The sequence below is a fragment of the Hippocampus guttulatus genome, chromosome 16 (genome assembly GCF_054856545.1).
Source record: "Hippocampus guttulatus isolate MCC_2025c chromosome 16, RoL_Hgut_1.0, whole genome shotgun sequence".
Taxonomy (NCBI): Eukaryota; Metazoa; Chordata; class Actinopteri; order Syngnathiformes; family Syngnathidae; genus Hippocampus; species Hippocampus guttulatus.
This window is the reverse complement of record NC_141276.1, coordinates 15,477,379-15,492,415: the sequence shown is the minus strand read 5'-3', so window position 1 is coordinate 15,492,415 and position 15,037 is coordinate 15,477,379. Positions and strand designations below refer to the sequence as shown.

At 49.4% G+C, this 15,037-nt stretch overlaps 15 non-coding genes across 15 annotated transcripts; all 15 read left to right on the top strand.

Moving 5' to 3' along the window:
* Window positions 1–1,182: 1,182 nt before the first annotated feature.
* LOC147193373 (U2 spliceosomal RNA) lies at window positions 1,183–1,373 on the top strand. The gene has a single exon (XR_015103317.1). It is a non-coding gene; the product is annotated as a U2 spliceosomal RNA (small nuclear RNA).
* A 1,579-nt stretch (window positions 1,374–2,952) lies between these two features.
* LOC147193372 (U1 spliceosomal RNA) lies at window positions 2,953–3,116 on the top strand. Its single transcript, XR_015103386.1, has one exon. It is a non-coding gene; the product is annotated as a U1 spliceosomal RNA (small nuclear RNA).
* Window positions 3,117–3,491: 375 nt separating this feature from the next.
* Window positions 3,492–3,682, top strand: LOC147193371 (U2 spliceosomal RNA). Its single transcript, XR_015103316.1, has one exon. It is a non-coding gene; the product is annotated as a U2 spliceosomal RNA (small nuclear RNA).
* A 1,579-nt stretch (window positions 3,683–5,261) lies between these two features.
* Window positions 5,262–5,425, top strand: LOC147193370 (U1 spliceosomal RNA). The gene has a single exon (XR_015103360.1). It is a non-coding gene; the product is annotated as a U1 spliceosomal RNA (small nuclear RNA).
* Window positions 5,426–5,800: 375 nt separating this feature from the next.
* On the top strand, window positions 5,801–5,991 carry LOC147193369 (U2 spliceosomal RNA). The gene has a single exon (XR_015103306.1). It is a non-coding gene; the product is annotated as a U2 spliceosomal RNA (small nuclear RNA).
* A 935-nt stretch (window positions 5,992–6,926) lies between these two features.
* On the top strand, window positions 6,927–7,090 carry LOC147193368 (U1 spliceosomal RNA). Its single transcript, XR_015103359.1, has one exon. It is a non-coding gene; the product is annotated as a U1 spliceosomal RNA (small nuclear RNA).
* A 375-nt stretch (window positions 7,091–7,465) lies between these two features.
* Window positions 7,466–7,655, top strand: LOC147193367 (U2 spliceosomal RNA). The gene has a single exon (XR_015103333.1). It is a non-coding gene; the product is annotated as a U2 spliceosomal RNA (small nuclear RNA).
* Window positions 7,656–8,610: 955 nt separating this feature from the next.
* LOC147193366 (U1 spliceosomal RNA) lies at window positions 8,611–8,774 on the top strand. The gene has a single exon (XR_015103358.1). It is a non-coding gene; the product is annotated as a U1 spliceosomal RNA (small nuclear RNA).
* Window positions 8,775–9,149: 375 nt separating this feature from the next.
* LOC147193365 (U2 spliceosomal RNA) lies at window positions 9,150–9,340 on the top strand. Its single transcript, XR_015103315.1, has one exon. It is a non-coding gene; the product is annotated as a U2 spliceosomal RNA (small nuclear RNA).
* A 955-nt stretch (window positions 9,341–10,295) lies between these two features.
* Window positions 10,296–10,459, top strand: LOC147193364 (U1 spliceosomal RNA). Its single transcript, XR_015103357.1, has one exon. It is a non-coding gene; the product is annotated as a U1 spliceosomal RNA (small nuclear RNA).
* Window positions 10,460–10,834: 375 nt separating this feature from the next.
* LOC147193363 (U2 spliceosomal RNA) lies at window positions 10,835–11,025 on the top strand. The gene has a single exon (XR_015103314.1). It is a non-coding gene; the product is annotated as a U2 spliceosomal RNA (small nuclear RNA).
* A 955-nt stretch (window positions 11,026–11,980) lies between these two features.
* Window positions 11,981–12,144, top strand: LOC147193362 (U1 spliceosomal RNA). The gene has a single exon (XR_015103348.1). It is a non-coding gene; the product is annotated as a U1 spliceosomal RNA (small nuclear RNA).
* Window positions 12,145–12,519: 375 nt separating this feature from the next.
* LOC147193361 (U2 spliceosomal RNA) lies at window positions 12,520–12,710 on the top strand. Its single transcript, XR_015103313.1, has one exon. It is a non-coding gene; the product is annotated as a U2 spliceosomal RNA (small nuclear RNA).
* A 955-nt stretch (window positions 12,711–13,665) lies between these two features.
* On the top strand, window positions 13,666–13,829 carry LOC147193360 (U1 spliceosomal RNA). The gene has a single exon (XR_015103337.1). It is a non-coding gene; the product is annotated as a U1 spliceosomal RNA (small nuclear RNA).
* Window positions 13,830–14,204: 375 nt separating this feature from the next.
* Window positions 14,205–14,395, top strand: LOC147193359 (U2 spliceosomal RNA). The gene has a single exon (XR_015103312.1). It is a non-coding gene; the product is annotated as a U2 spliceosomal RNA (small nuclear RNA).
* Window positions 14,396–15,037: the final 642 nt, after the last annotated feature.

Here is a 15,037-nt window from a genome sequence, read left to right as displayed (position 1 = left end):
AGTTAAATATTTCAGTGGCGTCTGCGAAAGGCCCTTGATCCATGCACACTGCGAACACCTGGATGAAATACACCCGTCCTTCTTGCGGTCTGAAAAGCTTGATGTGTTTTGAAGGGGCAGAAACTCTCGGGCAAGAAAAATGCATGGCCTTCTCGCTGTACAGGGAAATGTGTACATGACTTAAAAAACCCTCTTCTAAAGGTTTTCGCTTCCTTTGTGGTGGGGTTTTGGAATCCCCTCACAATGGGAAAGAGCGCTGAGCAGGTGGCGGCAGGCCTTGGAAAATTGATGGCGGATTCAGCGAATTGATGCCATTGAGAGTCACAGGCCAAAGGCTGTCTGAAATTGTTGACGGCCTATTCCCAAAACAACTTTAATCTGGACTTTCGCCCGGATGAAAAACTGGCTCGGATGCTCGCGTTCCGACCGGCGCCTTACTCTTGCATTCCGAGCCCAAGACTCGTACGCCCGAGGCCGTCTCCACGGAGACGATCAGCTTGGCGAGGCAGCTGCCTCGTCCAGCGAGTTTAAGTTGATGTGTGTTCCCCAAGGTCATTTTTGTCAACGAAGACATTCGACCTACCTAAAAAAGAAGAACCCCGCCGCCCCCGTTTCTTGTTCACAAAATAGAATCGGGAAGACACTTGCCCAAAACGCCAACTCAATGAAGCGACATGGACCGTGTATAAAACTAACTAGGCTCAGCCATTGCACTGCGGTTGTGCTGACCCCTGCGAATTCACCAAATGTGGGAATCTCGACTGCAAAATTTCTGGCACTGGGGGACTGCGTTCGCGCTCTCCCCTGATGAGTTTGTCAATGGCAATTTCTCACTTCTCCCATTTGTGCAGATCTCCTTTACACCAGTGTTGGCGTAGGCTACGGCGAAAGCCAAAAGGGGGAACTGCAAGTGGTAGCTCACTCATTGGGGTTAGGTGCCTCGGAACATTGATTGCCGCTTTCCTATTGGGGCACCTTGGGTTAAATGATACAGGACCCAGCAATTGCTCAGCTTTTGTTTCATTTGCGGTCTGGCAAACAAAACCGTTGCCCCTGCGATCGCAGAAATGTGTGGAGTTGTTTGGCATGTCATTGTTTTTGCTGTGGCTATTTGACATTTGCCACCGTCACTGTAGCCCGCACTGTCAGGAATGAAGTCATCCCCTGTGTCGCTTTGCCCTTATCGCTTCTCGGCCTTTTGGCTAAGATCAAGTGTAGTATCTGTTCTTATCAGTTTAATATCTGATACGTCCCTTATCTGGGGACCATATATTAAATTGATTTTTGGAGTCGGGAGATGGAATAGGGGCTTGCTCCTTCCACTCTACGCATTGACCTGGTATTGCAGTACATGCAGGAACGGTGCATTTCCCTCTCGGTTAAAGTTAAATATTTCAGTGGCGTCTGCGAAAGGCCCTTGATCCATGCACACTGCGAACACCTGGATGAAGTACACCCGTCCTTCTTGCGGTCTGAAAAGCTTGATGTGTTTTGAAGGGGCAGAAACTCTCGGGCAAGAAAAATGCATGGCCTTCTCGCTGTACAGGGAAATGTGTACATGACTTAAAAAACCCTCTTCTAAAGGTTTTCGCTTCCTTTGTGGTGGGGTTTTGGAATCCCCTCACAATGGGAAAGAGCGCTGAGCAGGTGGCGGCAGGCCTTGGAAAATTGATGGCGGATTCAGCGAATTGATGCCATTGAGAGTCACAGGCCAAAGGCTGTCTGAAATTGTTGACGGCCTATTCCCAAAACAAATTTAATCTGGACTTTCGCCCGGATGAAAAACTGGCTCGGATGCTCGCGTTCCGACCGGCGCCTTACTCTTTCTTCCCGAGCCCGAGACTGGTACGCCCGAGGCCGTCTCCACGGAGACGATCAGCTTGGCAGCTTCGGCAGCTGCCTCGTCCAGCGAGTTTGTGTTGATGTGTGTTCCCCAAGGTCATTTTTGTCAACGAAGACATTCGACCTACCTAAAAAAGAAGAACCCCGCCGCCCCCGTTTCTTGTTCACAAAATAGAATCGGGAAGACACTAGCCCAAAACGCCAACTCAATGAAGCGACATGGACCGTGGATAAAACTAACTAAAACGAATGATAATGACAGCGAAAAGGAATGTCCTTCTTTTTCATTTTGGTCGAAAGTAACTTGCGAGCCTTTTGGGTTGATTTTAAACATATTTACTTCGATCTGATCGATAAAAGCCGAACCGCAATGACAATTCCAAAACGACCTTACCCCTGGACTGCTCGCACTTGTCTCAGCAGATGCGCCCGTGACCGACTTTGTGATCTGGACTTTCCCTGGCCTGGTGACGGGGCCATTGAGAGTCACAGGCCAAAGGCTGTCTGAAATTGTTGACGGCCTATTCCCAAAACAACTTTAATCTGGATTTTCGCCCGGATGAAAAACTGGCTCGGATGCTCGCGTTCCAACCGGCGCCTTACTCTTTCTTCCCGAGCCCGAGACTGGTACGCCCGAGGCCGTCTCCACGGAGACGATCAGCTTGGCAGCTTCGGCAGCTGCCTCGTCCAGCGAGTTTGTGTTGATGTGTGTTCCCCAAGGTCATTTTTGTCAACGAAGACATTCGACCTACCTAAAAAAGAAGAACCCCGCCGCCCCCGTTTCTTGTTCACAAAATAGAATCGGGAAGACACTAGCCCAAAACGCCAACTCAATGAAGCGACATGGACCGTGTATAAAACTAACTAAAACGAATGATAATTACAGCGAACAGGAATGTCCTTCTTTTTCATTTTGGTCGAAAGTAACTTGCGAGCCTTTTGGGTTGATTTTAAACATATTTACTTCGATCTGATCGATAAAAGCCGAACCGCAATGACAATTCCAAAACGACCTTACCCCTGGACTGCTCGCACTTGTCTCAGCAGATGCGCCCGTGACCGAAGACGGTGCGTGTGCTAAAGACCCTGGCCTGGTGACGGGTCCAACTCATACTTACCTGGCAGGGGCAATGCCATGATCAAGAAGGTGGCTCGCCCAGGGTGAGGCTCAGCCATTGCACTGCGGTTGTGCTGACCCCTGCGAATTCACCAAATGTGGGAATCTCGACTGCAAAATTTCTGGCACTGGGGGACTGCGTTCGCGCTCTCCCCTGATGAGTTTGTCAATGGCAATTTCTCACTTCTCCCATTTGTGCAGATCTCCTTTACACCAGTGTTGGCGTAGGCTACGGCGAAAGCCAAAAGGGGGAACTGCAAGTGGTAGCTCACTCATTGGGGTTAGGTGCCTCGGAACATTGATTGCCGCTTTCCTATTGGGGCACCTTGGGTTAAATGATACAGGACCCAGCAATTGCTCAGCTTTTGTTTCATTTGCGGTCTGGCAAACAAAACCGTTGCCCCTGCGATCGCAGAAATGTGTGGAGTTGTTTGGCATGTCATTGTTTTTGCTGTGGCTATTTGACATTTGCCACCGTCACTGTAGCCCGCACTGTCAGGAATGAAGTCATCCCCTGTGTCGCTTTGCCCTTATCGCTTCTCGGCCTTTTGGCTAAGATCAAGTGTAGTATCTGTTCTTATCAGTTTAATATCTGATACGTCCCTTATCTGGGGACCATATATTAAATTGATTTTTGGAGTCGGGAGATGGAATAGGGGCTTGCTCCTTCCACTCTACGCATTGACCTGGTATTGCAGTACATGCAGGAACGGTGCATTTCCCTCTCGGTTAAAGTTAAATATTTCAGTGGCGTCTGCGAAAGGCCCTTGATCCATGCACACTGCGAACACCTGGATGAAGTACACCCGTCCTTCTTGCGGTCTGAAAAGCTTGATGTGTTTTGAAGGGGCAGAAACTCTCGGGCAAGAAAAATGCATGGCCTTCTCGCTGTACAGGGAAATGTGTACATGACTTAAAAAACCCTCTTCTAAAGGTTTTCGCTTCCTTTGTGGTGGGGTTTTGGAATCCCCTCACAATGGGAAAGAGCGCTGAGCAGGTGGCGGCAGGCCTTGGAAAATTGATGGCGGATTCAGCGAATTGATGCCATTGAGAGTCACAGGCCAAAGGCTGTCTGAAATTGTTGACGGCCTATTCCCAAAACAAATTTAATCTGGACTTTCGCCCGGATGAAAAACTGGCTCGGATGCTCGCGTTCCGACCGGCGCCTTACTCTTTCTTCCCGAGCCCGAGACTGGTACGCCCGAGGCCGTCTCCACGGAGACGATCAGCTTGGCAGCTTCGGCAGCTGCCTCGTCCAGCGAGTTTGTGTTGATGTGTGTTCCCCAAGGTCATTTTTGTCAACGAAGACATTCGACCTACCTAAAAAAGAAGAACCCCGCCGCCCCCGTTTCTTGTTCACAAAATAGAATCGGGAAGACACTAGCCCAAAACGCCAACTCAATGAAGCGACATGGACCGTGGATAAAACTAACTAAAACGAATGATAATGACAGCGAAAAGGAATGTCCTTCTTTTTCATTTTGGTCGAAAGTAACTTGCGAGCCTTTTGGGTTGATTTTAAACATATTTACTTCGATCTGATCGATAAAAGCCGAACCGCAATGACAATTCCAAAACGACCTTACCCCTGGACTGCTCGCACTTGTCTCAGCAGATGCGCCCGTGACCGACTTTGTGATCTGGACTTTCCCTGGCCTGGTGACGGGGCCATTGAGAGTCACAGGCCAAAGGCTGTCTGAAATTGTTGACGGCCTATTCCCAAAACAACTTTAATCTGGATTTTCGCCCGGATGAAAAACTGGCTCGGATGCTCGCGTTCCAACCGGCGCCTTACTCTTTCTTCCCGAGCCCGAGACTGGTACGCCCGAGGCCGTCTCCACGGAGACGATCAGCTTGGCAGCTTCGGCAGCTGCCTCGTCCAGCGAGTTTGTGTTGATGTGTGTTCCCCAAGGTCATTTTTGTCAACGAAGACATTCGACCTACCTAAAAAAGAAGAACCCCGCCGCCCCCGTTTCTTGTTCACAAAATAGAATCGGGAAGACACTAGCCCAAAACGCCAACTCAATGAAGCGACATGGACCGTGTATAAAACTAACTAAAACGAATGATAATTACAGCGAACAGGAATGTCCTTCTTTTTCATTTTGGTCGAAAGTAACTTGCGAGCCTTTTGGGTTGATTTTAAACATATTTACTTCGATCTGATCGATAAAAGCCGAACCGCAATGACAATTCCAAAACGACCTTACCCCTGGACTGCTCGCACTTGTCTCAGCAGATGCGCCTGTGACCGAAGACGGTGCGTGTGCTAAAGACCCTGGCCTGGTGACGGGTCCAACTCATACTTACCTGGCAGGGGCAATGCCATGATCAAGAAGGTGGCTCGCCCAGGGTGAGGCTCAGCCATTGCACTGCGGTTGTGCTGACCCCTGCGAATTCCCCAAATGTGGGAATCTCGACTGCAAAATTTCTGGCAGTGGGGGACTGCGTTCGCGCTCTCCCCTGATGAGTTTGTCAATGGCAATTTCTCACTTCTCCCATTTGTGCAGATCTCCTTTACACCAGTGTTGGCGTAGGCTACGGCGAAAGCCAAAAGGGGGAACTGCAAGTGGTAGCTCAGTCATTGGGGTTAGGTGCCTCGGAACATTGATTGCCGCTTTCCTATTGGGGCACCTTGGGTTAAATGATACAGTACCCAGCAATTGCTCAGCTTTTGTTTCATTTGCGGGCTGGCAAACAAAACCGTTGCCCCTGCGATCGCAGAAATGTGTGGAGTTGTTTGGCATGTCATTGTTTTCGCTGTGGCTATTTGACATTTGCCACCGTCACTGTAGCCCGCACTGTCAGGAATGAAGTCATCCCCTGTGTCGCTTTGCCCTTATCGCTTCTCGGCCTTTTGGCTAAGATCAAGTGTAGTATCTGTTCTTATCAGTTTAATATCTGATACGTCCCTTATCTGGGGACCATATATTAAATTGATTTTTGGAGTCGGGAGATGGAATAGGGGCTTGCTCCTTCCACTCTACGCATTGACCTGGTATTGCAGTACATTCAGGAGCGGTGCATTTCCCTCTCGGGTAAAGTTAAATATTTCAGTGGCGTCTGCGAAAGGCCCTTGATCCATGCACACTGCGAACACCTGGATGAAGTACACCCGTCCTTCTTGCGGTCTGAAAAGCTTGATGTGTTTTGAAGGGGCAGAAACTCTCGGGCAAGAAAAATGCATGGCCTTCTCGCTGTACAGGGAAATGTGTACATGACTTAAAAAACCCTCTTCTAAAGGTTTTCGCTTCCTTTGTGGTGGGGTTTTGGAATCCCCTCACAATGGTAAAGAGCGCTGAGCAGGTGGCGGCAGGCCTTGGAAAATTGATGCCATTGAGAGTCACAGGCCAAAGGCTGTCTGAAATTGTTGACGGCCTATTCCCAAAACAACTTTAATCTGGACTTTCGCCCGGATGAAAAACTGGCTCGGATGCTCGCGTTCCGACCGGCGCCTTACTCTTTCTTCCCGAGCCCGAGACTGGTACGCCCGAGGCCGTCTCCACGGAGACGATCAGCTTGGCAGCTTCGGCAGCTGCCTCGTCCAGCGAGTTTGTGTTGATGTGTGTTTCCCATGGTCAATTTTGTCAACGAAGACATTCGACCTACCTAAAAAAGAAGAACCCCGCCGCCCCCGTTTCTTGTTCACAAAATAGAATCGGGAAGACACTTGCCCAAAACGCCAACTCAATGAAGCGACATGGACCGTGTATAAAACTAACTAAAACGAATGATAATTACAGCGAACAGGAATGTCCTTCTTTTTCATTTTGGTCGAAAGTAACTTGCGAGCCTTTTGGGTTGATTTTAAACATATTTACTTCGATCTGATCGATAAAAGCCGAACCGCAATGACAATTCCAAAACGACCTTACCCCTGGACTGCTCGCACTTGTCTCAGCAGATGCGCCCGTGACCGAAGACGGTGCGTGTGCTAAAGACCCTGGCCTGGTGACGGGTCCAACTCATACTTACCTGGCAGGGGCAATGCCATGATCAAGAAGGTGGCTCGCCCAGGGTGAGGCTCAGCCATTGCACTGCGGTTGTGCTGACCCCTGCGAATTCCCCAAATGTGGGAATCTCGACTGCAAAATTTCTGGCAGTGGGGGACTGCGTTCGCGCTCTCCCCTGATGAGTTTGTCAATGGCAATTTCTCACTTCTCCCATTTGTGTCGATCTCCTTTACACCAGTGTTGGCGTAGGCTACGGCGAAAGCCAAAAGGGGGAACTGCAAGTGGTAGCTCACTCATTGGGGTTAGGTGCCTCGGAACATTGATTGCCGCTTTCCTATTGGGGCACCTTGGGTTAAATGATACAGGACCCAGCAATTGCTCAGCTTTTGTTTCATTTGCGGGCTGGCAACCAAAACCGTTACCCCTGCGATCGCAGAAATGTGTGGAGTTGTTTGGCATGTCATTGTTTTTGCTGTGGCTATTTGACATTTGCCACCGTCACTGTAGCCCGCACTGTCAGGAATGAAGTCATCCCCTGTGTCGCTTTGCCCTTATCGCTTCTCGGCCTTTTGGCTAAGATCAAGTGTAGTATCTGTTCTATCAGTTTAATATCTGATACGTCCCTTATCTGGGGACCATATATTAAATTGATTTTTGGAGTCGGGAGATGGAATAGGGGCTTGCTCCTTCCACTCTACGCATTGACCTGGTATTGCAGTACATGCAGGAACGGTGCATTTCCCTCTCGGTTAAAGTTAAATATTTCAGTGGCGTCTGCGAAAGGCCCTTGATCCATGCACACTGCGAACACCTGGATGAAGTACACCCGTCCTTCTTGCGGTCTGAAAAGCTTGATGTGTTTTGAAGGGGCAGAAACTCTCGGGCAAGAAAAATGCATGGCCTTCTCGCTGTACAGGGAAATGTGTACATGACTTAAAAAACCCTCTTCTAAAGGTTTTCGCTTCCTTTGTGGTGGGGTTTTGGAATCCCCTCACAATGGGAAAGAGCGCTGAGCAGGTGGCGGCAGGCCTTGGAAAATTGATGGCGGATTCAGCGAATTGATGCCATTGAGAGTCACAGGCCAAAGGCTGTCTGAAATTGTTGACGGCCTATTCCCAAAACAAATTTAATCTGGACTTTCGCCCGGATGAAAAACTGGCTCGGATGCTCGCGTTCCGACCGGCGCCTTACTCTTTCTTCCCGAGCCCGAGACTGGTACGCCCGAGGCCGTCTCCACGGAGACGATCAGCTTGGCAGCTTCGGCAGCTGCCTCGTCCAGCGAGTTTGTGTTGATGTGTGTTCCCCAAGGTCATTTTTGTCAACGAAGACATTCGACCTACCTAAAAAAGAAGAACCCCGCCGCCCCCGTTTCTTGTTCACAAAATAGAATCGGGAAGACACTAGCCCAAAACGCCAACTCAATGAAGCGACATGGACCGTGTATAAAACTAACTAAAACGAATGATAATTACAGCGAACAGGAATGTCCTTCTTTTTCATTTTGGTCGAAAGTAACTTGCGAGCCTTTTGGGTTGATTTTAAACATATTTACTTCGATCTGATCGATAAAAGCCGAACCGCAATGACAATTCCAAAACGACCTTACCCCTGGACTGCTCGCACTTGTCTCAGCAGATGCGCCTGTGACCGAAGACGGTGCGTGTGCTAAAGACCCTGGCCTGGTGACGGGTCCAACTCATACTTACCTGGCAGGGGCAATGCCATGATCAAGAAGGTGGCTCGCCCAGGGTGAGGCTCAGCCATTGCACTGCGGTTGTGCTGACCCCTGCGAATTCCCCAAATGTGGGAATCTCGACTGCAAAATTTCTGGCAGTGGGGGACTGCGTTCGCGCTCTCCCCTGATGAGTTTGTCAATGGCAATTTCTCACTTCTCCCATTTGTGCAGATCTCCTTTACACCAGTGTTGGCGTAGGCTACGGCGAAAGCCAAAAGGGGGAACTGCAAGTGGTAGCTCACTCATTGGGGTTAGGTGCCTCGGAACATTGATTGCCGCTTTCCTATTGGGGCACCTTGGGTTAAATGATACAGTACCCAGCAATTGCTCAGCTTTTGTTTCATTTGCGGGCTGGCAACCAAAACCGTTACCCCTGCGATCGCAGAAATGTGTGGAGTTGTTTGGCATGTCATTGTTTTTGCTGTGGCTATTTGACATTTGCCACCGTCACTGTAGCCCGCACTGTCAGGAATGAAGTCATCCCCTGTGTCGCTTTGCCCTTATCGCTTCTCGGCCTTTTGGCTAAGATCAAGTGTAGTATCTGTTCTTATCAGTTTAATATCTGATACGTCCCTTATCTGGGGACCATATATTAAATTGATTTTTGGAGTCGGGAGATGGAATAGGGGCTTGCTCCTTCCACTCTACGCATTGACCTGGTATTGCAGTACATGCAGGAACGGTGCATTTCCCTCTCGGTTAAAGTTAAATATTTCAGTGGCGTCTGCGAAAGGCCCTTGATCCATGCACACTGCGAACACCTGGATGAAGTACACCCGTCCTTCTTGCGGTCTGAAAAGCTTGATGTGTTTTGAAGGGGCAGAAACTCTCGGGCAAGAAAAATGCATGGCCTTCTCGCTGTACAGGGAAATGTGTACATGACTTAAAAAACCCTCTTCTAAAGGTTTTCGCTTCCTTTGTGGTGGGGTTTTGGAATCCCCTCACAATGGGAAAGAGCGCTGAGCAGGTGGCGGCAGGCCTTGGAAAATTGATGGCGGATTCAGCGAATTGATGCCATTGAGAGTCACAGGCCAAAGGCTGTCTGAAATTGTTGACGGCCTATTCCCAAAACAAATTTAATCTGGACTTTCGCCCGGATGAAAAACTGGCTCGGATGCTCGCGTTCCGACCGGCGCCTTACTCTTTCTTCCCGAGCCCGAGACTGGTACGCCCGAGGCCGTCTCCACGGAGACGATCAGCTTGGCAGCTTCGGCAGCTGCCTCGTCCAGCGAGTTTGTGTTGATGTGTGTTCCCCAAGGTCATTTTTGTCAACGAAGACATTCGACCTACCTAAAAAAGAAGAACCCCGCCGCCCCCGTTTCTTGTTCACAAAATAGAATCGGGAAGACACTAGCCCAAAACGCCAACTCAATGAAGCGACATGGACCGTGTATAAAACTAACTAAAACGAATGATAATTACAGCGAACAGGAATGTCCTTCTTTTTCATTTTGGTCGAAAGTAACTTGCGAGCCTTTTGGGTTGATTTTAAACATATTTACTTCGATCTGATCGATAAAAGCCGAACCGCAATGACAATTCCAAAACGACCTTACCCCTGGACTGCTCGCACTTGTCTCAGCAGATGCGCCTGTGACCGAAGACGGTGCGTGTGCTAAAGACCCTGGCCTGGTGACGGGTCCAACTCATACTTACCTGGCAGGGGCAATGCCATGATCAAGAAGGTGGCTCGCCCAGGGTGAGGCTCAGCCATTGCACTGCGGTTGTGCTGACCCCTGCGAATTCCCCAAATGTGGGAATCTCGACTGCAAAATTTCTGGCAGTGGGGGACTGCGTTCGCGCTCTCCCCTGATGAGTTTGTCAATGGCAATTTCTCACTTCTCCCATTTGTGCAGATCTCCTTTACACCAGTGTTGGCGTAGGCTACGGCGAAAGCCAAAAGGGGGAACTGCAAGTGGTAGCTCACTCATTGGGGTTAGGTGCCTCGGAACATTGATTGCCGCTTTCCTATTGGGGCACCTTGGGTTAAATGATACAGTACCCAGCAATTGCTCAGCTTTTGTTTCATTTGCGGGCTGGCAACCAAAACCGTTACCCCTGCGATCGCAGAAATGTGTGGAGTTGTTTGGCATGTCATTGTTTTTGCTGTGGCTATTTGACATTTGCCACCGTCACTGTAGCCCGCACTGTCAGGAATGAAGTCATCCCCTGTGTCGCTTTGCCCTTATCGCTTCTCGGCCTTTTGGCTAAGATCAAGTGTAGTATCTGTTCTTATCAGTTTAATATCTGATACGTCCCTTATCTGGGGACCATATATTAAATTGATTTTTGGAGTCGGGAGATGGAATAGGGGCTTGCTCCTTCCACTCTACGCATTGACCTGGTATTGCAGTACATGCAGGAACGGTGCATTTCCCTCTCGGTTAAAGTTAAATATTTCAGTGGCGTCTGCGAAAGGCCCTTGATCCATGCACACTGCGAACACCTGGATGAAGTACACCCGTCCTTCTTGCGGTCTGAAAAGCTTGATGTGTTTTGAAGGGGCAGAAACTCTCGGGCAAGAAAAATGCATGGCCTTCTCGCTGTACAGGGAAATGTGTACATGACTTAAAAAACCCTCTTCTAAAGGTTTTCGCTTCCTTTGTGGTGGGGTTTTGGAATCCCCTCACAATGGGAAAGAGCGCTGAGCAGGTGGCGGCAGGCCTTGGAAAATTGATGGCGGATTCAGCGAATTGATGCCATTGAGAGTCACAGGCCAAAGGCTGTCTGAAATTGTTGACGGCCTATTCCCAAAACAAATTTAATCTGGACTTTCGCCCGGATGAAAAACTGGCTCGGATGCTCGCGTTCCGACCGGCGCCTTACTCTTTCTTCCCGAGCCCGAGACTGGTACGCCCGAGGCCGTCTCCACGGAGACGATCAGCTTGGCAGCTTCGGCAGCTGCCTCGTCCAGCGAGTTTGTGTTGATGTGTGTTCCCCAAGGTCATTTTTGTCAACGAAGACATTCGACCTACCTAAAAAAGAAGAACCCCGCCGCCCCCGTTTCTTGTTCACAAAATAGAATCGGGAAGACACTAGCCCAAAACGCCAACTCAATGAAGCGACATGGACCGTGTATAAAACTAACTAAAACGAATGATAATTACAGCGAACAGGAATGTCCTTCTTTTTCATTTTGGTCGAAAGTAACTTGCGAGCCTTTTGGGTTGATTTTAAACATATTTACTTCGATCTGATCGATAAAAGCCGAACCGCAATGACAATTCCAAAACGACCTTACCCCTGGACTGCTCGCACTTGTCTCAGCAGATGCGCCTGTGACCGAAGACGGTGCGTGTGCTAAAGACCCTGGCCTGGTGACGGGTCCAACTCATACTTACCTGGCAGGGGCAATGCCATGATCAAGAAGGTGGCTCGCCCAGGGTGAGGCTCAGCCATTGCACTGCGGTTGTGCTGACCCCTGCGAATTCCCCAAATGTGGGAATCTCGACTGCAAAATTTCTGGCAGTGGGGGACTGCGTTCGCGCTCTCCCCTGATGAGTTTGTCAATGGCAATTTCTCACTTCTCCCATTTGTGCAGATCTCCTTTACACCAGTGTTGGCGTAGGCTACGGCGAAAGCCAAAAGGGGGAACTGCAAGTGGTAGCTCACTCATTGGGGTTAGGTGCCTCGGAACATTGATTGCCGCTTTCCTATTGGGGCACCTTGGGTTAAATGATACAGTACCCAGCAATTGCTCAGCTTTTGTTTCATTTGCGGGCTGGCAACCAAAACCGTTACCCCTGCGATCGCAGAAATGTGTGGAGTTGTTTGGCATGTCATTGTTTTTGCTGTGGCTATTTGACATTTGCCACCGTCACTGTAGCCCGCACTGTCAGGAATGAAGTCATCCCCTGTGTCGCTTTGCCCTTATCGCTTCTCGGCCTTTTGGCTAAGATCAAGTGTAGTATCTGTTCTTATCAGTTTAATATCTGATACGTCCCTTATCTGGGGACCATATATTAAATTGATTTTTGGAGTCGGGAGATGGAATAGGGGCTTGCTCCTTCCACTCTACGCATTGACCTGGTATTGCAGTACATGCAGGAACGGTGCATTTCCCTCTCGGTTAAAGTTAAATATTTCAGTGGCGTCTGCGAAAGGCCCTTGATCCATGCACACTGCGAACACCTGGATGAAGTACACCCGTCCTTCTTGCGGTCTGAAAAGCTTGATGTGTTTTGAAGGGGCAGAAACTCTCGGGCAAGAAAAATGCATGGCCTTCTCGCTGTACAGGGAAATGTGTACATGACTTAAAAAACCCTCTTCTAAAGGTTTTCGCTTCCTTTGTGGTGGGGTTTTGGAATCCCCTCACAATGGGAAAGAGCGCTGAGCAGGTGGCGGCAGGCCTTGGAAAATTGATGGCGGATTCAGCGAATTGATGCCATTGAGAGTCACAGGCCAAAGGCTGTCTGAAATTGTTGACGGCCTATTCCCAAAACAAATTTAATCTGGACTTTCGCCCGGATGAAAAACTGGCTCGGATGCTCGCGTTCCGACCGGCGCCTTACTCTTTCTTCCCGAGCCCGAGACTGGTACGCCCGAGGCCGTCTCCACGGAGACGATCAGCTTGGCAGCTTCGGCAGCTGCCTCGTCCAGCGAGTTTGTGTTGATGTGTGTTCCCCAAGGTCATTTTTGTCAACGAAGACATTCGACCTACCTAAAAAAGAAGAACCCCGCCGCCCCCGTTTCTTGTTCACAAAATAGAATCGGGAAGACACTAGCCCAAAACGCCAACTCAATGAAGCGACATGGACCGTGTATAAAACTAACTAAAACGAATGATAATTACAGCGAACAGGAATGTCCTTCTTTTTCATTTTGGTCGAAAGTAACTTGCGAGCCTTTTGGGTTGATTTTAAACATATTTACTTCGATCTGATCGATAAAAGCCGAACCGCAATGACAATTCCAAAACGACCTTACCCCTGGACTGCTCGCACTTGTCTCAGCAGATGCGCCTGTGACCGAAGACGGTGCGTGTGCTAAAGACCCTGGCCTGGTGACGGGTCCAACTCATACTTACCTGGCAGGGGCAATGCCATGATCAAGAAGGTGGCTCGCCCAGGGTGAGGCTCAGCCATTGCACTGCGGTTGTGCTGACCCCTGCGAATTCCCCAAATGTGGGAATCTCGACTGCAAAATTTCTGGCAGTGGGGGACTGCGTTCGCGCTCTCCCCTGATGAGTTTGTCAATGGCAATTTCTCACTTCTCCCATTTGTGCAGATCTCCTTTACACCAGTGTTGGCGTAGGCTACGGCGAAAGCCAAAAGGGGGAACTGCAAGTGGTAGCTCACTCATTGGGGTTAGGTGCCTCGGAACATTGATTGCCGCTTTCCTATTGGGGCACCTTGGGTTAAATGATACAGTACCCAGCAATTGCTCAGCTTTTGTTTCATTTGCGGGCTGGCAACCAAAACCGTTACCCCTGCGATCGCAGAAATGTGTGGAGTTGTTTGGCATGTCATTGTTTTTGCTGTGGCTATTTGACATTTGCCACCGTCACTGTAGCCCGCACTGTCAGGAATGAAGTCATCCCCTGTGTCGCTTTGCCCTTATCGCTTCTCGGCCTTTTGGCTAAGATCAAGTGTAGTATCTGTTCTTATCAGTTTAATATCTGATACGTCCCTTATCTGGGGACCATATATTAAATTGATTTTTGGAGTCGGGAGATGGAATAGGGGCTTGCTCCTTCCACTCTACGCATTGACCTGGTATTGCAGTACATGCAGGAACGGTGCATTTCCCTCTCGGTTAAAGTTAAATATTTCAGTGGCGTCTGCAAAAGGCCCTTGATCCATGCACACTGCGAACACCTGGATGAAGTACACCCGTCCTTCTTGCGGTCTGAAAAGCTTGATGTGTTTTGAAGGGGCAGAAACTCTCGGGCAAGAAAAATGCATGGCCTTCTCGCTGTACAGGGAAATGTGTACATGACTTAAAAAACCCTCTTCTAAAGGTTTTCGCTTCCTTTGTGGTGGGGTTTTGGAATCCCCTCACAATGGGAAAGAGCGCTGAGCAGGTGGCGGCAGGCCTTGGAAAATTGATGGCGGATTCAGCGAATTGATGCCATTGAGAGTCACAGGCCAAAGGCTGTCTGAAATTGTTGACGGCCTATTCCCAAAACAACTTTAATCTGGACTTTCGCCCGGATGAAAAACTGGCTCGGATGCTCGCGTTCCGACCGGCGCCTTACTCTTGCATTCCGAGCCCAAGACTCGTACGCCCGAGGCCGTCTCCACGGAGACGATCAGCTTGGCGAGGCAGCTGCCTTGTCCAGCGAGTTTAAGTTGATGTGTGTTCCCCAAGGTCATTTTTGTCAACGAAGACATTCGACCTACCTAAAAAAGAAGAACCCCGCCGCCCCCGTTTCTTGTTCACAAAATAGAA